Below are 17,603 nucleotides of genomic sequence, written 5' to 3' on the forward strand. Positions count from 1 at the left end.
AGAGGCAAACACACACAAAAAATGCCACACTGCTGAGCTTTGCAATGATGGCATTCTGGTGGGTGCAACAGCATGCGTTGATTGGAGTGCTGTCTGGCTGACCCCGGGTGCAGATACATGCTGTCTGACTGTGCTACTAGCTCCTTGCGACAACCTCCCCCAGCTTCCAACTCGTCTCCTCCTCCTCTCTGTCTCCCCATCTGAACTTTCCCCCAGTTCTTCTTCTCTTTGAGCGGGCACCCAAGTGACATCCACGGACATCATCGTCATCATCAACCGCTTCACTTGTATGACAACTCAGCAAAGGAAGCAGCAGCGGGTGCAACATCATCATCATCACACCGTACGTCCATCTGTGTAATGCTGCCTGACCGAGTCATATCCCTGTTATCTACATCCTCTGGAAATAATAGGTTGCGCATCACTCATTTCTTCCGACTGATGTGTAAATAACTCCTCTGACAGATCAAGTGAAGCAGCTGTGGTGCTAGTGTTGGTGGTGGCGGCAGGCTGGCGAGTGGTAACTTGAGAGGTGCCCGAAGCTGAGCTGGAGGAGGATGGTGCGTAAAGGTTCAGAGCGGAAGCTGTAGAAGATTGGGTGTCCTGTGTTAGCTAGTCAACTATGTCCTCAGAACTTTTCGAGTTCAGGGTACGTGGCCTCTGAACACTGGGCATTATTCTAGGGCCAAGGGAAATCACAGCACCACGACGGCCCCTGCGGGGTGTCCTGCCTCTGCCTGTCATTTTTTTCCGATTAGTTGTACTATGCGTGCAAGTTACAGTGACACCAGATATGAGTGGTGGCACTGGGCACTGGCAGTAGTGGGCAGAGTACACGCTGTAGGCCTGACACACACTCTTGCAGGCAACTGCAATTGTATTACAGTGAAAAAAAAAATATTATTTTTTTTAAATGCAAGCTACTGTGACACCAGATATGAGTGGTGGCACTGGACACTGGCAGTAGTGTGCACAGTATACGCTGTGGGCCTGACACACACGCTGGTATGCAACTGCAATTAGATTACAGAGAAAAGAAAAACAGCAGACTGATGTACTATAGCTAAAAAGGGCTTTTTGGGGTGCTCTCAGGACGCTGTCCTTACAGCAGATCAGATGAGTCTTTAAGGACTGGAGTGGACACTGAATACACTGGCCTAGCTATCGATTTCCCTATTAAATCAGCAGTAGCTGAACTGTCCCTGCTGTCACTAACACTGCAGCTGCCGAATGAATCTAAGATGGATGCTTACCTTGTTTTTTGCTAGGAGGTGGGAGGGTCTGGGAGGGAGGGTATGCTGCTGATTGAAGAATTATAAAGGGTGGTCCCTTAGGGGAGAAAAGGTGCAATGGCACCCACCCCCAAAACTGCTTGGTAATTTAGAACTATATGAAACAAAGGGGGCAGTAACGTATTAAAACCTAACTTATTGTCAAAAATTAAGATCCCAGAATTGGGAGAGAGAACCCCTTACAGACAAACAATACAGACAATGGCAGGGAACCTGGGGTAACAGGTCATCTTTTGGTCAAGTCCGCATTACTGCCTCTGGGCAGGGCAGAAGTAGGACTGATAGACCAATTAACAAACGAAATTAAGACCCAGGCGATGTGCCAGAGGTCTATAGACATGCCAATAGGCAACAGAAAAGGGTGGGTCTTACCTGTGGTGGCCGATCAGAACCTTCTAGTCCAGTACCCAAGCAGAGGATGTTCTCACGCCTGAATACGTCCTCCAGTGGGTGGTTACTTTATGCAGGAGGGCCACATGGAAAGTCTGTCCCTGTTTATGCCCTACTTGGCCTATTATGCCCTAAAGTAAACCTCCTAACACGGGGTCCTAATCCCCGCAAGGGGTGGCCCCGTCTGGAACCTAACCCTAAATAAATTACCCTAGGTGACCCTGTCAAGGAAGTGGCCCTATTAAGGGCAAGGAAAGTAACCCAGGGTGTATCAAGAAGGTAGAGGTAGTGAAGAACTAATGTGGAGATATACTCAATGTCCCTACGCTTTTCATATGAGAATATATCTTAATCTAAAGGAAAAGGACCTCTACCTGTGAAAGAGCCCTTAACTCACCAGGGGACAAGGGTCTTAGGTAGAGGAAGAGCCCCCATTCCCAAAGCAGCTGTGTAGTTATAACAGATGGGGGGGGGGGGGAGATGGAATTGTAGTGGCGCAGACTTAGGACGTTTTTAGTCCTATTCAACCTAGATACTATTTTCCATGGAGCGCGTGTGGCCTTTACCAGGAGGTGCGGCAGGGCAGAGGAGCGTACAGCCAGTCTGCCGGCGTCTGACCTTGCTGCTGCTGATTGGCTGGAATGTGTCTGCTGACTGAGGTACAGGGTCAAAGTTTGCTCAATGATGACATATTGGGGCGGAACATCGCATAACTTTGCCCACCGCGGCGAACGCGAACAAGCGATGTTCACCGGGAACTGTTTGCTTGCGAATAGTTCGGGACATCTCTAGAGTGAAATAGGAATATTTTAGATTTTATACTTGTTAGGGGACCCATGACGTACCGGTACGGCATGGATCCAGAGTCCTTAAGGACCCATGACGTACCGGTACGTCATGAGTTTACAGTGAGATTGCGGCGCTGCTGGGGTTAATCTGCACAGGATGCTGGCTGAAATCATTCAGCTGGCATCCTGTCACAACGCTGGGGGGGGTCATATGACCCCCCCCCCCGTATCGGCGATCACAGCAAACCGCAGGTCAATTCAGACCTGCGGTTTGCTGCCCTTTTGGCTGATTCTGATCCCCGCGGTCCCTGACCGCGGGGATCAAACTTCAAAATGCCACATATACATTTTTTTCCACCCCCCTCTGCACCCCTGGATGGTTTTATGGCGGCGGGTGGTGCAGGGGGGGTGTTGCGGGCGGTGCGGGAGGCGGGCGGTGCAGCAGGTGGGATCGCGATCCCCCGCCTGCCTCCCGCCGAATAATCGTTGGTGTACAGTGGTATAGCAGAGTGTCAGTACATTGCTGACACTCTGGTATAAACGTCTGACATCTGTGATGGGATGTCAGCCGTTTAACCCTTTCCATACAGCGGTCCGTACTGGACCGCTGTATGGAAAGAGTTAACAGTAAGATGCGTCTCCCTCCATTTCCCATCGGGGGGCTGCTGTGCCTTTGCAGCCCCCCGACAGGATGGGGTGACCGAGAGGAGGGAGCCCCAGTCCTTACCCTTCCCCGTCTGCGAAGTTGTGGCCACAACTTCGCAGACGGGGAAGGTTCCCATGGCAACAGGACGCCTTCTCAGGCGTCCTGCTGTCCTTGGTGCTGAACAGATCTGTGCTAAAGGCATAGATCTGTTCAGACAAAGTGTAAGTAAAATACAGTACAGTACAATATATATTGTACAGTACTGTATTATAAAGACATCAGACCCACTGGATCTTCAAGAACCAAGTGGGTCTGGGTAAAAAAAAAAGTAAAAAATGTGAAAAAAAAGTAAAATCAAAAAATACATTTATCACTGATTAAAAATGAAAAAAATAAAATTCCCTACACATGTTTGGTATCGCCGCGTCCATAACGACCTGATCTATAAAACGATAATGTTACTTTCCCCGCACGGTGAACGCCATAAAAATAAAAAAATAAAAACTATGAGAAAATTGAAATTTTGCCCACCTTACTTCCCAAAAAAGGTAATAAAAAAAATCAAAAAAGTCGCATGTACGCCAAAATAGTGTCAATCAAACCATCATCTCATCCCACAAAAAATGAGACCCTACCCAAGATAATCGCCCAAAAACTGAAAAAGTTATGGCTCTTATGGACTATGGAAACACTAAAACATGATTTTTTGGGTTTCAAAAATGAAATCATTGTGTAAAACTTACATAAATAAAAAAAGTATACATATTAGGTATCACTGTCCGTATCGACCGGCTCTATAAAAATATCAGATGAACTAACCCCTCAGGTGAATACTGTAAAAAAATAAAAATAAAAGCGGTTTAAAAAAAAGCCATTTTTTGTCATCTTACGTCACAAAAAGTGCAATAGAAAGCGATAAAAAAGTCATATGCACCCCAAAATAGTGCCAATAAAACAGCCATCTCATCCCGCAAAAAATGAGACCCTACTTAAGATAATCGCCCAGAAACTGAAAAAACTATGGCTCTTAGGCTATGGAGACACTAAAACTTTTTTTGTTTTAAAAATGAAATCATTGTGTAAAACTTACATAAATAAAAAAAATTGTATACATATTAGGTATCGCCGCGTGCGTGACAACCTGCTCTATAAAATTACCACATGATCTAACCTTTCAGATGAATGTTGTAAATAACAAAAAAAACGGTGCCAAAAAAGCTATTTCTTGTTACCTTGCCGCACAAAAAGTGCAATATAGAGCAACCAAAAATCATATGTACCCTAAACTAGTACCAACAAAACTGCCTACCCTATCCCGTAGTTTCTAAAATGGGGTCACTTTTTTGGAGTTTCTACTCTAGGGGTGCATCAGGGGGGCTTCAAATGGGACATGGTGTCAAAAAAAACAGTCCAGCAAAATCTGCCTTCCAAAAACCGTATGGCATTCCTTTCCTTCTGCGCCCTGCCGTGTGCCCGTACAGCGGTTTACAACCACATATGAGGTGTTTCTGTAAACTACAGAATCAGGGCCATAAATATTGAGTTTTGTTTGGCTGTTAACCCTTGCTTTGTTACTTGAAAAAAAATATTAAAATGGAAAATCTGCCAAAAAATGAAATTTTGATATTGTATCTCTATTTTCCATTAAATCTTGTGCAACACCTAAAGGGTTAACAAAGTTTGTAAAATCAGTTTTGAATGCCTTGAGGGGTGCAGTTTCTTAGATGGGGTCACTTTTAGGGAGTTTCTACTCTAGGGGTGCATCAGGGGGCTTCAAATGGGACATGGTGTAAATAAACCAGTCCAGCAAAATCTGCCTTCCAAAAACCAAACGGCGCACCTTTCACTCTACACCCCGCTGTGTGGCCGTACAGCAGTTTACGGCCACATATGGGGTGTTTCTGTAAGCGGCAGAGTCAGGGCAATAAAGATACAGTCTTGTTTGGCTGTTAACCCTTGCTTTGTTAGTGGAAAAAATGGGTTAAAATGGTAAATTAGGCAAAAAAATTAAATTCTCAAATTTCATCCCCATGTGCCAATAACTCTTGTGCAACACCTAAAGGGTTAACGAAGTTTGTAAAATCAGTTTTGAATACCTTGAGGGATGTAGTTTATAGAATGGGTTCATTTTTGGTGGTTTCTATTATGTAAGCCTCGCAAAGTGACTTCAGAGCTGTAGTGGTCCCTAAAAATTGGGTTTTCGTAAATCAGTGAAAAATTTCAATATTTGCTTCTTAAGTTCTAAACATTGTAACATCCCCAAAAAATAAAATATCATTCCCAAAATAATTCAGACATGAAGTAGACATATGGGGAATGTAAATTCATCACAATTTTTGGGGGTATTACTATGTATTACAGAAGTAGAGAAACTGAAACTTTGAAATTTGCAAATTTCTTCCAAATTTTTGGTAAATTAGGTATTTTTTATGCAAAAAAAATAATTTTTTGACTTCATTATACCAGTGTTATGAAGTACAATATGTGACGAAAAAACAATCTCAGAATGGCTTGGATAAGTCAAAGCGTTTTAAAGTTTTCACCACTTAAAGTGACACTGGTCAGATTTGCAAAAAATGGCCAAGTCCTTAAGGTGAAATAGGGCTGAGTCCTTAAGGGGTTAAGGACTATTGTTTTGTGTGGCAGCAATATGTATTTTTAGCGTAACCTGCACTAAATTGCTAAAATTTGTTAGAGACCCAAAAGTCCTTTTATGGACTATAATTGTATCTGGCAGCAATATATATTTTTAGCGCAACCTGCGCTAAATAGCTTGCAAATGTTTGGCCGCTGCAGACAGCGACATTATCTGCACTACATCTCCTGTCTAACGTGTGCGCAGCCTAAAAATATCTGTGACATCCAGTGTACTTTTTCCGGAGATGGTGTTCCCTGGGGACAGTTACATTACCTGCACTACATCTCTTGTATAATGTTTGCGTATACGAAATATCAGTGATATTCAGTGTAATTTTTTTTTATTTATAATTTTTTTTTATTTGCTCTACATTACCTGTGTAACGTGTGCGCATCCTAAATATCAGTGACATTCACTGTAACGTGTGCACAGCCTAAAAATATCTGTGACATCCAGTGTACTTTTTCCATAGATGGTGTCCGTTGCGGACAATTACATTACCTGCACTACATCTCCTGTATAACGTTGAGTGACATTCAGTGCAATTTTTTTAGCTGCTGGTGACAGCGACGTTATCTAAGCTGCATCTCCAGTGTAACATGTGCGCAGCTTAAAAATATCTGACATCCAGTGTACTTTTTCTGTAGACGGTGTCCACTGCGGACAGTTACATTACCTGCGCTACATCTCTTGTATAACATTAGCGCATCTGAAATATCAGTGACATAGTGTCATTTTTTTCGCCGCTGGTGACAGCGACATTATCTGCGCTACATCTCCTGTTTAACGCGTGCGCATCCTAAATATCAGTGACATTCATTCATTGTAATTTTTTATTAGGCGGTGGTGAGAGCGACATTACTTGAGCTATACCTCCTGTTTAATGTGTGTGCATCCTAAATATCAGTGACATTTATTCAGTGTAATTTTGTGACATTCTGTGTACTTTATTTGCGCATACACTTACAAAACCTGCGCAACTGTACGCGTGACATGCCTGTGCCTGCTGCCAGAGATCAAGAAACACACTCACCCACGATATCTAGCTTTATGTCCCAGTTTTCAGGGTAGCGCAGGACATCACTCTCAAAGTCAGACCAGTGCGACCAGGTGGTCGGTTGGATAGCAGCAAATAATGCTTCCAGTCTGTTAAGCACCACCCTGTCTTTCACAAAGTCCAGTCTCAGTAGCCAAGAGTCTGGTCTACAGAATCCTCACCCTGATACTCCTTCAATCCTCCATGGAGAGTCTTGGCAAACAAGTGATCCCACACTCGGATATTCCTAGGTGCTGTTTTCATCGCCATTCCTTAATTTGGGCCTCTCGCCAAGCCCACTTAAAGAGGGACATGAGGAGATCTTGTGCCCTGATTCCCAAACTCTGGAGCATCCACAGTCAGAAGAAGATGAAGGTGGGGAATGGCAATTAGTGTTTTACGAGGTGGATGATGATGATACAGTTGCCAATAAGTCAACCGCAATTAGTGTCTCAAGAGGTTCATGATGAGGATGAGACACAGTTGTCAATATCTCTGAGGTTGTTGTTAGGTCAACGAGTCAGGAGGATGACCAGAGTGAGGAAGTGGAAGAGGAGGCGCTGGACGATGAAGTCACTGACCCAACCTGGGAAGGTGGCAAGCCGAGCGAGGACAGCAGTACAGAGGGGGAGGGATCCGCAGCACCTCAACAGGCTGGAAGAGGCAGTGGGTTGGCAAAAAGGGAGAAGGCGGGCCACACCAAACAGGCCCACCACTGTTCCATGGAGCACCCCCTTGCGCAATCTCCCTTGCCAAAGGGGTAGGTGTTTCGCAGGCTGGCGCTTTTTTGAGGAAAGTGCAGACGATTAAAGAATTTATTCATTTGCAACATGTGCCGTACCAAAATGAGCAGGGGTGTGAATACTAGCAACCTCACCGCCACCAGCATGATCCGCCACATGGCAGCAAAGCACTCTAATAGGTGGGCCAAATGCCTGGGTCCTCAACCAGTGTCTGCTGGTCACACCACTGCCTCTTCTTCCCCTGTGTTATGTGCTGGACAATCCCCTGTCCAAGACGCAGGACCGGATGCCTCCCACCATGCACGTTGACCTTCATAAGCACCATCAACTAGCGCATCCACTTCTGTATCCCAGCGCAGTGTACAGATGTCTATACCCCAGGCCTTCGAACGAAAGAGCAAATACTCAGCCATTCACCTACAGACCATCTTTCCAAATTGCTGGCCCTGGAAATGTTGCCATTTAGGCTTGTGGACACTGAGGCTTTCCGCAGCCTGATGGCGGCGGCTGTCCTGCAGTACTCTGTCCCCAGCTGCCAATATTGTTCACGATGTGCAGTCCCACACCAGCATGTGTCCCGTAACATCACCCGTACCCTGACCAACGCAGTTATTGGGAAGGTCCAATTAATGACTGACACATGGACAAGTGCTTTTGGCCAGGGATGCTTCCCGTACGGCACGCTGGGTGAACGTTGTGGAGGTCGGGAGCGAGTCGTACCCTGGTGGCACAGGTGCTACCGACGCAAAGGATTGCAGGCCCTACTTCCATCAGGGTTTCCGCCGCTACCTCTGGTAGTAGCTGCAACCCCCCTTTCTCCTTCTCCGCCTCTACTGTCACCTCTGAATTATCATCTTGCTGCACCAGTCAGCCATCAGTCAGTAGCTGGAAGCAGTGTAGCACTGTAGTGAGGAAGCGGCAACAGGCCGTGCTGAAGCTGATATGCATTGGGGATAAACGGCACACCGCCGCAGAGCTGTGGCAGGGGATAATATACAAGAATAATCTGTTGCTCTCGCCATTCAACCTAGAACCAGGCATGGTTGTGTCTGATAATAGCTGTAACTTGGTGGCAGCTTTGGAGCTTGGCAAGCTCACACATATAACATGCCTAGTTCAACCTAGTGGGTCAGCGGTTTATCAAAACCTTCCCCAATTTGCCTGAGCTACTGGTGAAGGTGCACCGTGTGTGTGCCCATTTTCGCAAGTCATCGACAGCTGCCAATCTGTCAATGCTGCAGCAGCGATTGCAATTGCCAGCTCACCGACTGTTGTGCGACGTGAGCATGCGCTGGAACTCGACGTTCAACATGTTGGCCAGACTTTGTGAGCAGCAGGGGCCAGTAGTGTAATACTAGCTGCAACATGGTTGTTGCCTTTCCAGTCAGCTTCCACACTTCACAAGCAACAAGTGGGCATTGATGTCTGACCTCTGTGAGGTTTTACGCAACTTTGAGGAATCAACACTTATCAGTATAATCATCCCACTTCTGTGTCTACTCAAACACTTGCTGCTCACAATTAAGGCAGACTCTTCCACATGCAGACTCTGCATGTGGAAGAGGTGGAAATTGGGGAAGAAAGTACACAGTGTGATAGCCAGACCATCAGCACAAATTGGGTGATAATGATGAGGAGGAGCAGGAGACGGTTGCCTCCACTACAGAGGGTAGTACCCATGGAAGTTTTATTCCATCTGTTCAGCGTGGATTGGCCAAAGAGGAGGAAGAGGATGAGGAGATTGAGAGTCATCCTCCTGATGAGGACAGCAAAGTCTGGTCTGTTGGGACTCTAGCACACATGGCTGACTTTATGTTAAGCACCACCCTGTCTTTCACAAAGTCCAGTCTCAGTAGCCAAGAGTCTGGTCTACAGAATCCTCACCCTGATACTCCTTCCACTCACCATGGAGAGTCTTGGCAAACAAGTGATCCCACACTCGGATATTCCTAGGTGCTGTTTTCATCGCCATTCCTTAATTTGGGCCTCTCGCCAAGCCCGCTTGAAGAGGGACATGAGGAGATCTTGTGCCCTGATTCCCAAACTCTGGAGCATCCACAGTCAGAAGAAGATGACAGTGGGGAACGGCAATTAGTGTTTTGGGCCCTCACCCATAATGTTTTTGAGGGTCACCAGCAGGCCCTCAACCATAATGTTTTAGAGTGTCAGCTCGGCAGCAGGCCCTCGCCAACAATTTTTTTTAGATGGTGTGGGGTTTTGCTCTGGTAGACAGGCTAGCGGACGCAGTATAGAGGCAATCATAAAGTCTTTAACTTTAACAGTTTGGTGTTTATTCACACATAAGGAAAAACAAAATCACTGTTCAGAGTCTGGGTGTTTGTTCACACCATGCAATGTCCATAGAACAAAATCTTCACTTGGTTAGCAGTTTCCCCCCCACAGTCTACAGCAGGCTTAGGGGCCTGTTTCCCAGCATGCGACTCACAGCCCTTTAGCACAGCACAAATTCACAGGTTCCAAAACAAAGAGACTCCTCAGCTTCTCTGTCAGATGGAGGATAAACCACACACAGCTGAGACTGCTGGCTGGGTTTTATATAGGCCAAAAATAAAAACGTCCTGGAGCAGGGAGAGAAGCCACTCACCCAGCACTTTGGCTACTCCCAGTAAGAGCCGGCCCAGATCGGCTTTACAGCCATACTAACAACAAACAGTGTCATTCAGCACTAGCATTGTGTAAAAAAGATTTGATACATATACAAATTAACCTGAGATGAGTCCTGTCCCTGAGATGAGTCAGGGACAGGACTCATCTCAGGTTAATTTGCATATGTATCAAATAGTTTTTTGTTTTTTTTACACAATAAAAGCACACAGAGCTATGGGGACTGGGTATTGCGGATGTGCTAGCGGCCATCTAGCAGCCCATGTCCTCAGCTCTATACACAAAATCCCAATGACAAGTTCACTACTAGTTCTTACCTCACTGAGGCCAGGAATCTCGGTGACACATACCTTCCATCAATGATGGCCCCTTGGGCCTGCCTACAATGATCAGCTCTGCAGCAGGCCCTCGCCTGCAACATTTTTTAGATGGTTGGCTCGGCAGCAGGCTCCTGCCCACAACATTTTTAAGATTGTTAGCTCGGCAGCAGGCCCTCATCCACAACATTTTTTAGATGGTGCGCTTAGCAGCAGGCCCTCACCCCCAATGTTTTAGATGGTCAGCTCAGCAGCAGACCCCTTAACCTAATGTTTTAGAAAGTCACCAGCAGGCCCTTGCTCCTATGGTTTTTGAGGGTCACCAGCAGGCCATCAATCATCATTTTTCAAGGGTTTTTATGATGCCCTCCTTTATGTGTAATAAACGGTGTATTGGAGTGCCGGCTTCTTGCAATTTTTGACAGCCCTTTCCCTTAGTGCATAGGCTTTATGAGTGTAGAAGTTGCACTACCTGAACAATTGTACCACAATGTGAATGAGACCCTCCTTTATGAGATATACAGGTTGTATCGGAGTGCCTCTTCCTTGTAATTCTTAGCAGCACTTGCACTTTATATACAAGCAAATGTACAGGAAAGAATATTTCTTAACAATTTTTCCTCCAAAATCAATTTTATCTTCGGTTTGGTGGGTATTATTATCAGTCTGTAAAAGTGGCGTACTACTCGGACAACATCGTTCCCAGCAGCGACCTGGGAGTCCAAGATGCATCCAGACATCCTCCCCATGTTGTTCCCGAACCCTTTCAGTGGTGTTTCCATCAATTTCTGACCTTTTCATGTTAACTAGACACCCTCCCCTCTCCAGAGCAGAAGGTGCCTGGTTTAATGCTCGGGTTCCCCCATTGACTTTCATTGTGCTCGGGTGCTCGGTAGAGCCCCCGAGGTGTTCTACTCAAGCACCCGAGCACTTTGGTGCTCAACCAACACTAGTAGGCAACTTTCCTATTGGTTGCTAGGGATGTTGCTAAGCTCAGACAAAGACATTGCAGCCTTCTCATTGGCCTACAAGAAAGAAGCAGGGAGGAATCGCGGTTTAGAATATCTAGAATAATACGAATATTTGCGCCCAACACTACTTCTAATGTGCGCCAGTACAAAGTATCGCCTTATAATGTGTGCTAATACAAAAGTACCCCTTTATCATGTGTGACAGTACAATAATAACCCCTTATCATGTGTGCCAGTGCAAAAATAACCCCTTATCATGTGTGCCAATGCAAAAGCTACCCCCTTATAATGTGTGCTAATACCAAAAATACCCCCTTATCACATGTGCCAATGTAAAAGATACCCCCTTATAATGTGTGCCAATACAAAAAAAAACCTCTTATATTCTGCACCAGTAAAAAAATTACCCCTTACCTTTCAGATCAGACCTCCATATAACACCTCAGATCAGACCCCCATATCCGATCCTCGAATCAGACCCCCATATCTGATCCTCAGACCCCCATAACAAATCCTCAGATCAGACTGCCATATCAAACCTCAGATGAGACCCCCCCATCAGACCTCCATGTTAGACCCCGCATATCAGACTTCAGATCAGACCTGCTTGTCAGACCCTCATATGAGAACTCAGATCAAATCCCAATTAGACCTCCCCCCAAGTATCAGACCTCAGATGAGACCCCCATTAGACCTTCATGTCAGACCCCATAGTATCAGACCTCAGATCAGATCCCCATTAGACTTACATGTTAGATCCCCCAAATATTAGACCTCAGATCAGACCTTAAAATAAATAAGTTTACTTCTCCCCTGCAGGTCTGGCAGTCCCCCTTGCTTTCTCAGCTCCCAGTCTTCTGAGCCTGTACTGCACTGTCATCTAACTGCCTGCAATGCCAGATCATGGTGTGTGCACTATGTCCTGGTGCTGTATCAGTCAGAACACAGCAGCATGACCTAGAGAAGACCACAGGGGAGTACAGGGCTCACTGCAATTCACTACCCCCGCCTCTTGCAGACTAGTGAGTGCTTCCATAATGGAAAAGCTTACTAGTATTTACTTTATAAGATGCATATTATAAACTGAAAAATACAGACTCATAGGCATGGGGGGCACTGTGGGCCCCCTGGCTATCGGGCCAGGTAGCAACTGTGACTGCTTTACCTCTATAGTCACTAGTGTCCACTGTGAGATATAGGCTTGAAGTTAGCATGGCCTGGTAGTTGTTCTTCGTGATAGGTGTCTGACCTGTTTCCTTCATCTGCAGCAGTATCTGTGAAGGTGTAGTTTTTTTCTGATCACTCTGCTGTCTAGCCACACTGATGCTTTCTGGAAGCAGTGTTTTGGATTCTGATAATCTCTCTGGAATGATGGTCTCACAGGGGAAGTGGATAGCAGTCCTAAGAGTAGGAGCTCTAGCAAGTGCTTCCTCTCCCTTTGCTGTCTGAATTGGAACTCCACTTCCTGGCAGTAAGTAGGACAGTCCACTCTTGCCAACCATTGGCAACTATTACCTCCTCTGCTGGAATAAATGGTGGACACATTGTATTGTATTGAAAATACATAACAATACATAATAATATACAATAAACCATTTGTAGATACCCCCAGAACTGGGTTACTGCAGATGTTTTTTTTCTTTTTACCTTCTGGGTTAAACATTCAAAAGCACAAAAATTTTGCACACTTGCGGCACTAACATGCCATTGCATAGGTAGAACATTAGGAGTTTCCAACTCCCCTCCTTCGCTACGTTAAAATCAACAGCTAGAATCACTTCAGGGCACTTGTAGTTAGTTTGTGCTGATGCATTGACAATATGTGACCATGGCACCCTGTCCATAACTAACAAGTTGAATTTAGTAATGTCAGTCATGTGGAAAATGTTTGGTTGTCAAGGTCATTATGAGGGTATGTCATTGCTGTAGCATTGTAAACAAAGTACAGGGGTGAATGGGCATGGATGAGTAAATCATTGTTTATTATTTTAATGCATATCCAGCTTACTGGGATTTTTGAGCATGAAAATCCCTTTTAAAGCATAGCAGAAATATAAATATAATTTAATGTTTAGTGTCAACTAACAAAATTGTATGCATTTAAACTAATAATTTATATAGATGTTAAAGGGTTTCTACCACTTCGGTGTCACATATTTAGCTGTCAGACACTAGCGATCCGCTAGTGTCTGCTCTGCCCAACCATCCTAATATAATTGCTTTTGGGGCAGCCGTTTTGCTAAAAAAAGAACTTTTATTAATATGCTAATGAGCCTCTAGGTGCTATGGGGGCGTCATTAGCACCTAGAGGCTCCGTCTACCTTCAGAAACTGCCGCCACCCAGCGCGTCCCTCCAGCCCGCCCATCTCCTCCTGAATGCGATCCTCCTTGTGAGCGTATGTATTCTGCGCATGCGCAGTAAATGTCTGACCGCTTCCTTGCTCAGACATCTCCACTGCGCCTGCGCGATGACGCCATAGTGCTCCGAGGAACAGGCGCAGTGGAGATGTCTGAGCAGGGAAGCTGTCAGACATTCACTGCGCATGCGCCGAATACAGGCGCTCACAAGGAGGATCGCATTCAGGAGGAGATGGGCGGGCTGGAGGGACGTGCTGGGCGGCGGCAGTTTCTGAAGGTAGACGGAGCCTCTAGGTGCTAATGACGCCCCCATAGCACCTAGAGTCTCATTAGCATATTAATAAAAGTTCTTTTTTTAGCAAAACGGCTGCCCCAAAAGCAATTATATTAGGATGGTTGGGCAGAGCAGACACTAGCGGATCGCTAGTGTCTGACAGCTAAATATGTGACACCGAAGTGGTAGAAACCCTTTAAAGGAAACTTGTCACCATGAAAATACAGTGTAATGTGCATGTAGCATGTTATAGAGCAGGAGTTGCTGAGACTGATGTATAGATTTTTAAGAAAATATTTACTTGTATTTCATTTATTTAAATCTCATTCTGGATTTTGGTGGTAATATCAGTGATTGACAGCCAACTGTGTATGCACAGTTGGTTGATAGAGAAGGCTGTCAATTCATGTATAGAACAACCTCATTGACTTCAAAGCAGAGATTTAAAGGGGTTGTGCCATGGTGGTGCTCGTGAGAGTACTACTTCACTTCACTTCACTTCACTTTTTATCTTCACCCCGTCTAGATCACAGTGGCTAGAGATGAGCAAATCGAACTTGATGAAGTGGAATAATTTCAGGAAAAATTTGATTCGCACCGAAGCTGAATTTCCTCGCACTTCATGGTAACAAATCACATTTTTTCCTAAAATGGCTGTTGTACATGTGAGCACATAGGAGAAAGGAACTCTGGGACGGCGGGATCACCCATAATGCCATACATGCAGCCAATCAGCAGCCAGCCCTGTGATGTCACAGCCCTATAAAAAGCCTCAGCCATCTTGGATTCTGCCATTTACCAGTGTACTTAGTGCAGGGAGAGACATCAGCAGGCGCTAGGGACAGTGTTAGAAAAAAACGTGCTAAATAAAACGATTTACAAGTGCAGGGAAAGATTAAGGTGTAGGGAAAGATAAGGAGGAATCATTCCACAGCATTTATGTTGAACAGTAGGGGAGGTTACAGCGTCGGTAATAGGAACAATCCTATTACACTGACTGGGCACCGAAATTGCCATTATACAGCTCTAATTCCAGCAAACTATTCTTGTTATTGGGGTGCAAGTGCTGTTTGATACAGCCATTAACAAGGTTTATTACAAGGAAATATTTCTATATCTTATTTGCCCTTGTGCAGTGCAGTTATATGTTGTACAGCCCTTTTTGCTGTGTATTAGTGGCACACAAAAAAATATTTGCTGTTCAGTGGTGCAGTTATATGTTCTAAAGCCCTTTTTTCTTTGTTTTAGTGTAAAAAAAAAGGGCTTATTAGCCATTGAAGTGAGAAAATTCCAGACTTTTTTGGGATGTTTTAACTTCCTTTTTATTTATTTATTTAATCTAACAGTATGTCAGACAGAGAAGTGCCAGGCCCCGCAGAAGGCAGAGGTCGCAGAAGAATAAGGGCCATGGAAGCAGGGGGTCGCTTTGAGAGGCCTGACCAGCAACCCAACGGTTCTTGAATAGTCGACTCGATCATTCGACTTTATCGCAAGTGATATCAGACACCCCCAGCCAAGTGTCAGTGGGTACGTCAGACACAACCCTTAGTTGGCCTTGCCTGGGAGCAGGCCCTGTTCCCTCACCTGTCCTTAACCTGCCTCTGTCCTTTTCTGTTCCCTCAGCCAGAGAATTATTGTATGCTGTGGGCTCCACTATACAGTGAGGACGAGCTACTAGAAGACAGTCAGCAGCCACTGGCAAGCCGAGATGTGGAGAACACATCCGCCACTTCCTCCACTAGGTGGAGAAGTAGTGATGAGGAGAGTGGGAGCTAATCAGGCTCCTGACCCAGAGACGGTTGAGGAGGACATCGGCGATGTGGAGACAGTACTCGATGATGATGTAGATTATCGCACTTGGGAGCCGGGTAACGAAGGGGCTTAATTCATTTTTTTCTTTATATAATGTAATATTATAAAATCCAGTGTCTTCATGATAAATCTGCAGCGTGGGGCCACATGTGGCTTCTATACACTTTTAAAATAATCCTTCAGCGGGGTGAATAGATGCCGGATGACCGGTATGCTCCAAGACCTTTCCAGGAGCTTCTGTCGGGAGCAGCGGATCATTTCTGAGACGTCCGTATAGTGCGGGGGGAATACGAAGACCCTCTCCATCTCCGTGCACCACAGGATGTCATCCTTCCTATCCATGATGAATGGGAACTCGTGATGTTTTCCCTGACGAAGAGACCAGGGGCTGGTAGTTATGGTTTGAATCTTGATGAACTTAGCAATTCTTCCAGGCTCCCAGCAATCTTGAAGCTTTGTCTTTTCATTGTCTGTAGCTACTAGAGGCCTGTTCATGCCAGGCAGGTTCCCCCAGAAGTATCTGGCACGATGAGCAGCCGATACCGCAGTTACATCATTCTTGACAGGGTTAATCTTCAGGTGGAGAGAAATTGTTTTTTGGAATGCTTTCCCCATTGCAGCCACGTTCTCGAATAACCAGAAGACTGGCCTATTCATGTCTTAGGCAACACTTTATTGAGTAATCGTGGAAAGTCAAAAAACTGTTGTCCACTGCCCCCATAAAGGCCTCTCCGGGGCAGGTTAACCACAAATAAGTCATTACAAGGACTGCCGCCAATTATCAGATCGAATGGTATCCATTCTTCAATCTGTTTCCTGATTATATTCTATATGTCGCACCACATATACAATCTGTCCTGGATGGCATACCCGTCCTATAGTGATGGCGTCCTCACGCACCTCTGATGCCATATATTTTTCAACTTTGATTCTAAGATTTTTGAGAACCATTAATCCTGTCTGTCCTTTTCAACACAACCAGCACACTCCTGAAATACTCTGTGCTGCTGGGGACCCTGCTCTTTCCACCTTGTAACTCTTAGGCCACAATCTTCAACAAGATCTGCACACTCCTCTCCTGAAATACTCTGCACTGCTGAGGAATCCTGCTCCTTTCACTTAGTGTGTTCTATGCTACTCATTTTTTTATTAGAAATTCAAACAATACAATTCACCAAAAACAAAACATTATTATATTATTTTTCCCCTAATAAACCCTACCTCCCTGTTCATACCCAACCAACCCTCTTCCTTCTGATGCGTCTCCCATCCCCCCATCAATAAGCTAAAAGGGGGGGATAATGAGGGAGCGTAGGCAGAAAAAAATCTTATTAACCAGGTTAACCCATGAAGTAATACTTGGAGTATTTTGAGAAAACCAAACCGTAGCAATCAAAAGTCTTGCCAAGAACATTATTTTAATCAAAAGAATCCGTTTATATTTTGGACATTTTACCTTGGTGAGGTCACTCAGTACCAAACATTAGACAGTAAACGGAATCTCAACTTTCAATTCCCTGATAATAAAATTATAAATTGCCCACAATATTGTTTTAACTCTATACATGACCAAAACATGTGCAAGGGATCCGCCCCAGATAAATCACACTGTGGACAATTAGAAGTATCCCTTCAACCACATTTATTAAGCCATAAAAGTGAGATATAGATTCGGTGAAAAATATTAAATTGAACCAAAACGTGATTAAAATT

The sequence above is a fragment of the Bufo gargarizans genome, chromosome 3 (genome assembly GCF_014858855.1).
Source record: "Bufo gargarizans isolate SCDJY-AF-19 chromosome 3, ASM1485885v1, whole genome shotgun sequence".
NCBI classification, from domain to species: domain Eukaryota; kingdom Metazoa; phylum Chordata; class Amphibia; order Anura; family Bufonidae; genus Bufo; species Bufo gargarizans.